Source organism: Barbus barbus (genome assembly GCF_936440315.1).
Source record: "Barbus barbus genome assembly, chromosome: 39".
Lineage (NCBI taxonomy): Eukaryota > Metazoa > Chordata > Actinopteri > Cypriniformes > Cyprinidae > Barbus > Barbus barbus.
Window position 1 is genome coordinate 9,192,969 of NC_136717.1, and position 8,131 is coordinate 9,201,099.

Below are 8,131 nucleotides of genomic sequence, written 5' to 3' on the forward strand. Positions count from 1 at the left end.
CAGCAAATTAAGAGTTTATTTGCTGCAATATATATATAGAATTGGACCTTAAAATAAAGTGTGACCAGTACATTCAAACACTTTTTTCATTGAATCTTGCACTTTAACAGAAATTTGCTTAACTTTCAGATTATGAACTAAAACTGGTAATATATTGGAACTGGCAGATAGCTTTAACCAGACTGACCAATTAATGGAAGTCAGAGAATGCTTGCTTTCTTTGCATTACAAATTTTGAGTGAATTGGAGAAAATATTGTTCATATTGTGCTGTTTCTGCAATACATTTATTATGTGCACCTCCAATATAATAATAATAAAAATCCAGCCAACAGCATGCAGCTATTATGCAAGAATCTTGGCATAATATTGTTTTAGTGAAAATAATTGTTTTAGTATTTTATTGTTTAGTAAAAGTCTTATTAAAGAAGTTATTTAATGTCTGCTGTATAATGCTACTGTATTTTCTGTATAGAAAAATACTTCTGTATAAGCTAAAATGATGAAGTCATTACTAGATTATAACACTGGCCATTGAGCATTGTAGCAAAGAAAAAAAAAATATTGTCAATATCTGATCAGTAAATCAGTCCCTGGAGGAAAGTATTGTGTATATCTTGTTATTGCAAAATTTTCATTGTGACTTTAAAATGATGAGGAGGAGATCACTGTTGGTCTCTATTCCAATGCTGTGGAATATGTGTAAAGGTCCCATGCAAAATTTATGCATTATTTAAAAAAAATAAAAATCCAACTTTTATTTGATTCAGATTTTGTATTGCAGTGCCCTGTATGTACTGTACAGTATATGCATAACAGTGATTTCACGTAAAAATACTGCTCTAAGTGAAAATGGTAGAGAAATATTTCAGGTTTAAGTATTTGTTATGCAGCTGACAACAAAAAAACAAAACAAAACAAAATAATAGTGGCACAAAAAAAGCACTAAGAAAATGTCTTGTCTTTTGACACCTTTTTCAATTTCCAGCTACACTTTGGCCAAACATCTCTGTCATCATCAGGTACTTTCATTTTGTCCACATGTTTGAACTGTCAATCAAATATTCTATTACGTTTTCCTCTTCTCTCTGATGGTGAACATCCACTGGATGTTTTAATGTGGCTGCTCTAATAAAAAAGATGTTATAGAGTCAGAAATAGATGTGATATATAAATGTGGAGGGGCAAGCACACAAATCAATCAAGCAGAAAAAACACATCTCAGTGCTATTTCACATAATGACAGGAATGAGAGATGGACAAGTAAGGCCTAATGAAAGTTTCATACATAAATTTTCACACAGTCCTTTTCATTTTCACAAGACTGTTAAATTAAATATCATGCACATAATTTCTGAAAAAACAAACAAACAGTACTATCATGTTTTGTAGTCATTTACTGTTGAAGCATATGTAGTGTCAAAAAACAACAAAAAACTGCACAATTGTCATTAAAATAAAATCTGAAGCTAACTATTTTAAATATAGTCTTATTTTATGTACAAAATATAAAATGTTGTGTTGATTTTGGGGTAAAATATGGCCTGAGCAAATACAACACTAAGCACTTCATATAATTTCCTCTGAAAATTCATCCTAATTATCCTGACGTTACAAAACATGTTTTTACCCTGGTGTGTCATCACTTCTACTCTGATCTAAGCGTATCAAACAGCCAGGGTGTTTCTTGTATTAATATAACAGGAAATAATAGGATTGGCTGTGGTCACAGATAATTTGGCTGTTGATATATCTGTCATAATGACGTGGGTGTCCACGAAGAGGTTAAAGGCTACAGCCGCTGTTCAGTGCAGTTAATATGGCTGACATACAGAGCCATCAGATCCATTACGACTAGACTGAGAGGAGAGGATAGCTTGAGTTCAAGTGTGACTCATTTCATGTGGATAATTAACTGGTACTTTTGATTAGTGCACTGGAAAGTTAGTTAATAGTGTCATTTTGCCCTGTGCAACTGATGTTTCATATCTCATGCCTGACTATTTACAGTTTTATTTATTTAAATTGTACTTATCTAAGAAAGTACTGATAATGTGAGGTAACTACATGGGTTAAGGTTAGGTTTAGGGGTAGGTTCAGGGTGAGTACAGTTATTGTCCAATGCAATAATAATTACACAGTATGTATGTCACACCCCTGGGGCCTGTTCTTCGTACATTGCTAACTCAGTTAGCTGGAATTGATTGTTGCTGATTTCACTTGATCTTGGATTATTTGGTTCTTCGAAGCTCATCCTGGACTTGCTGTCATAGCAACAGGTCTGTAAGCTTAAACCTGCTTGGGAGCAACCTTATTTCATGTGCAACTTTTTAAGCAGAATTGATACTTAATATCTGCCCCAGCCACCGCTACTTTATTACAAGAGTACCCTACTGGTCCAGGGACAATCATTTAAAATAATAATAATTTAACAATTCATTTGAAAATAATATAATAATGTTGTGTTGTCTATAATGTAGACACAGCCAGTTTTACTCGTTAAAAGATTTATTAGTGATGAAATAATTCCTTTATAATTGTATTGGAGTCTTACACACATGCTATTCAGTTAATCTGAGCTGTGCATTAATTTGAGTGGTGACAGATATTATGGGAGTGGCTTGATGGAGCGCAGGAGACGCAGATAACTTGATCTTGACCCTTAAGAAACTTTAATTAATGCTGTCACGTAACAAATCTGTTTCAAAGATACAATTAAATGAATCGCTAATTACAACATTGAAGTAAAAATGTAAAACCTGTACAAATACTAGAAATTGGGAATATAAATAATTGGGAATCATGTAAAAAAAATTATAATGATAAATTAAAAGCAGTGCACATTTCATTTATCTATTATAACATTTATGTAGTTTTGTTCGCTTGGCTGTTTCTTATAAAAGTCCAGAAATTTGGCAAGTTTTTCAACAGATGTCTTTTTTTAATTATATGATGTCATTACGTTGCTGTCTTGCCACCAGCCAATTGCTGCATTGCTGATTATGGTTTCGAGTATCGATACATAGCCCCTTTTAAACCAACCCATGAACATGCAATTATCTCATATAACTCAATCCAGCCATACTAATCATCAACAACAGATGTGTTCGAAGAACCGAATTAGCCAGATCATCATTAGCACGATGATATCATCTTGGATGTGTCATTTGATAAGCGACGCACAAAGAACGGACCCCTGGACTGTCTGTGTGTGTTTTTCTCCCCATGTGCTCCCTGTGACCCAGTTTTTTCCCTCTTGTTGATTAGTCATTTGTTCCACCTGTGTCCTGTTAATTACCCCTTGTTAAACCCTGTATTTATAGTTGTCTTCCCCGTGATTCCTTTGTCCGGTGTTATATGTCTTCATGTGATGTGCTACGTATGTCTCCAGCCAACCCTTTGTTACCCTTGGTTTGTTTATTAAAGACTATTTTTTGAGTATCCCTTGTCTCAGCATTCCTTGCTCCTCACAGTAGACATCCTGGCAGAACTCCGGACCTACAAAAAGTTTATTTGCGTGTTCCCTTCCGTTTTATTTTCTGTTGTCCCCTATGGATCCCCTCGCCTCGTTGTTTACCTCCCTAGCCCATAAGGACCTTCAAGGGAAGTATGCTGTGAAGTTCAGCCAGCTCGCTGTTTTAACAGCGTTCAACAACGCTGCACTGAACTCCCTGTTCTGGATCGGGGCAAATTACCATTGCCCCGTCGACCTCCCAGACACCACTGGACTGTGCTTGAGGGAGGCAAGCATCCAGTGTCTGGAGAGTGTCCTGCCCCTATCCAGAGCACAGCCAGACCCAGAGCCCAGCCCACCATCTCCCCGCAGTGTGGAGCCAAAGCCCAAGTCCACCACGACCGACGAGCCATCAGCCCACCATTTGTGCGGTTGGATCACTGCGGGTCTGCCAGTCTCCATCAGCGCTGTGGCTGGAGGATCCCCTGTCTCCGCCTCCAGCCTCAGAGTCCAGGACTCCATCATGGCTCTTAGCTCCCTCTTCTCCGCCGTGGCCCGGCAGTCCACTGGCTCTGCCAGGCTCCCTCATCCCTCCCTAGTCCCTCCGGCTCTGTCAGGCTCCTCCATCCCTCCGGCTCCTCCTCAGTCCTCTGTCGCTCCGGCTCCACCTTGGCCTTCCGGAGCACTGCCTGTCACACCCCTGGACAGTCTGCGTGTGTTTTTCTCCCCATGTGCTCCACGTGACCCAGTTTTTCCCTCTCGTTTTAATACAGATTGTGTCAAAGCACTTAACCATATCAAATTGGAGGATAGAGTGTCAGTAATGTATAATAAGATTAAACACTCAATTTTCAGTTTAAGGCATTTCATTATTGAATTCAGGGATGTCATTGTCTAGCTCAGTTTAGTTTAAATAGTATCTGTGAAATCAAATTGACGATAATCACTAGAAATTAAGTGTCCCCAACTGAGCAAGCCAGAGGCGACAGTGGCAAGGAACCAAAACTCCCTCTGTGACAGAATGGAGATTAGTCATTTGTTTCACCTGTGCCCCGTTAATTACCCCTTGTTAAACCCTGTATTTATAGTTGTCTGCCCCATGATTCCTTTGTCCGTTGTTATACATCTTCGTGTGATGTGCTACGTGTTAAAGACTATTGTTTGTGAGTATCCCTCTTTTCCGCATTCCTTGCTCTTCACAGTAGTCATCCTGACAGTGTACATGTGGAACAGGACTGTAAAATTAAGCACTACTGAATTTTATTTTAAGCATCAAAATTCATCTCATATTTTTCGGATGAATTGCATATTTATTTCTATAATATAATTATAAATAAATCATATCCCTGTTGAAAAGACCAGCATTGCTGATTGTTGGTATGTTGTGCTCTGGATTCTGTTGCCTTGACCAGGATTCTTAAAGGTGCCATAGAATGAAAAACTGTCTTTACCTTGGCATAGTTAAATAATAACAGTTCTGTACATGAAAATGACATATGGTGAGCCTCAAACACCATCGTTTCCTCCTCCTTATATAAATCTCTTGATTAAAAAAAGACCACTGAAAAACAGGCGAATCAGAACATAACACCGACTGTGACGTAACAGTCGGGATCACTAATAGTTACGCCCCCCAACATTTTCATAAAACCGCTCATGTTCTAGGCCAGCCGCCAGCCAAACCATCAGAAGCTCTGAAGGTATGGTGAAGAAAAAAGCGCGGACAACAGTGAAAAGGGCAGACTATAGAAATAAATGTTATGTTCCAGGCTGTGCAGGGGATGTGAAGTGCAGGGATGGGTTGGTGTCTTTATTCAGAAAGGCACGGAAAGCAAATAATGCGAGCCACTAAAGGGACATGGTTAGCTCCTTTGCTAGCTGTAGGCTGTTACAGTACATAAGATTTCACTTACCACATAAACAGAGTAAGGAGAGATGAGGATGATGGCGAATGATTTACAGATCCTGAGCATCACTGACAAGCATCTGATCTTGTGAAATGTGTGGTAAGTACTGCTGCTCCATAATATAAACATAGTTTGTGCGATCGCGAAAGTGAAACTATAACGCGATCGACTGATAGCTCAAAAGCAGTTTGAATGTCTCGCGTATTAATAATACGCGAGACATTCAAACGCATTTTATATAGGCCTACAGTATTACCCAACGATATAACTGCGAGAGAAAGTATTTAAATATATATTTTCCTCCCTGCTTTTTCCTTCTTGCTGTGAGTTAGCCGCACTGTGAAACAGCCAATCAGAGCAGAGCTCAACATTGAGCAGCACTGTGAAACAGCCAATCAGAGCAGAGCTCATTATTATTTATGACCCTGCCAAATAAGTCAATAACAGACCGTTTCATTCTAGGGAGAAATCCTAGGGTTGTAAATAGACACTTTTTTTAGCCCTTACCTCAGCCACATACCTGCTATGTAGATATCAGAGAACAATTTAAAATACTGTATCAATGCATTCTATGGTACCTTTAACTAGTTTAACCAGTATTTTTTGCAGGTGAACACCCCTGTAAAAATATAAGTATATATTTAACATACCTTTTAAAAAGAGTGCAAATAATATAGGCCTACTTGGGAAAAAATACTTAAGTGGGAAGTCAATGTAATATTTTGGGATATTTAATTGCATATTATTGCTTACATTTAAGAAATTGAATTAGCTTACATTTAAGGTCTTTGCACACTGAGTCCGAAATTCTCGTCCAAAATTTTTGCACGTTAAAAACTAAATACAACCTCACGTTGTGTCAATCACGTTTACACACTGCCCCTGAAACTTTCTTCCGTCATAAAAAAAAATAAGATCAGGTTCGATTTTCTGCATTTTCGCATCTGTAGGAAGCATTTTGATAGGAAAGGATAGCAAATAAGGAAAGAAAAAAGACATACAAACAAACAACCAATACATAAATAAATAAATTAAATGAATCAATAAAAATACTTTAATGTCATTCATAATAAATTGTGAATGTTGTGTTTTTGAAAATATTTGTAATTAAATATATTTGTAAATTGCAATTTATTACATTTTATATGAACTTTTTGTAATAGCTAATAGCACACTAGTTAAAATCCTAAAGGCCTTTATATGTGCCATATGTATTAGTCAAAACATCAGAGCATAATGATTTAAAATGTAATTTCACATTAATACAAACTTTACTTTGTAATAGCATACTAAAATGTGTTATCAAACCTAGGTCACAATTTAGTTTGGGGACCAATTGTCACTATTCACTAATGCTAATTTTGCTGCTTATTAAGTTTAAGTATGGGGTGGATTAAGGGATCTAAAATATGGTTATGCAGAATATGGCATTAATATATGCTTATACACACTATTAAACTGCCAATACTAGTAATATGCATGCTAATATAAGCAACTAGTTAATAGTAAGAATTGGTCCCCAAACTAAAATGTCACCCATAACAGAGTCGAGAAAGTGTATACATATAACTTATATATACATTTATACAGTTCTTTTTCACAATGGCAGCTTATGGTGCTCCAGACCAGACCAGTTTTCCACTTTTCCTGAAAAGTGTTTCTAGCTGTGAGTGATGTTTGAGTTTAAAGCTGGGGAAAATGACACTTAAGTTCATTTGGAAGATTAGCCTAAAGAATTAAACACAGCATGCAACACATGCAGTTCATTAGGTTAAAATCACCCAGGCATATTCGGAGAAGAGAATATTACCATATGAACTCTCCTGTCCAATGAACTTAAGCTATCCTCATGTTCAGGGGCAGCCCTTTCTGTGTGGATCAAGTAAGGCAAATGACATGTCCCATTTGGGGCAATGTTTTAACATGTCTAAAGGGCATATCAACATTATCAACATTATTGCCACGGATGCAGTAATTCAGATAACACTTCTGTGTCTGTGTATGTTATCCTGAATTTTTTTTTCACTTGTTTTGACACATTTGACACTCTTGGTTTATTTTCAGTCCGTGACTCATAAAAGCAACACTCTTCAGACATAAAATCAGAGGACATTACATTTATATCATTTCATACCAGTCACCAGCTGTAATTACCTGCAGCACTCAGTGTGTGCATCATGGTGCAACTCTCTTTTCATATGTTATTCATTCAAGCTGTATCATTTATTACAGGCTTCTAATATTGAAATGTAACCAAATATAAATGTATAATAAATTATAAGTGATTTATATTAATCTAATATTTACTGATGTTTTAAATAACTTTCTCCAAATTGTGAAAAAGTACAGTTTAGTATACTTTTAAAACTAGTATGAAAAATATATATAATAATATACTATTAAATTTAAAGTAATATGAATAATAATCAATTTTAATTGATTTTTTTAAAGATCACATTGCACTTGAGAATACATTTATGTTCTGACAGACTCCTCCTTTGTGAAGATGGTTACAAATTTCAAACAGGTTTGATATTTCAGATTTAAATGAAATAATATTTTTTAAAGGCTATATACTTCCATGCAATCTCAATGCGATGTTTTTGGACACTTAATTGGATGTTATTTACAATTAAATTTAAATATATCTAAACTTTTTGATTAGTAATATGCATGGCTTAGGACTTAATTTGGACAACTTTAAAGGCGATTTTCTCAATATTTTTATGTTTTTGCACCCTCAGATTCCAGATTTTCAAAGAGTTGTATCT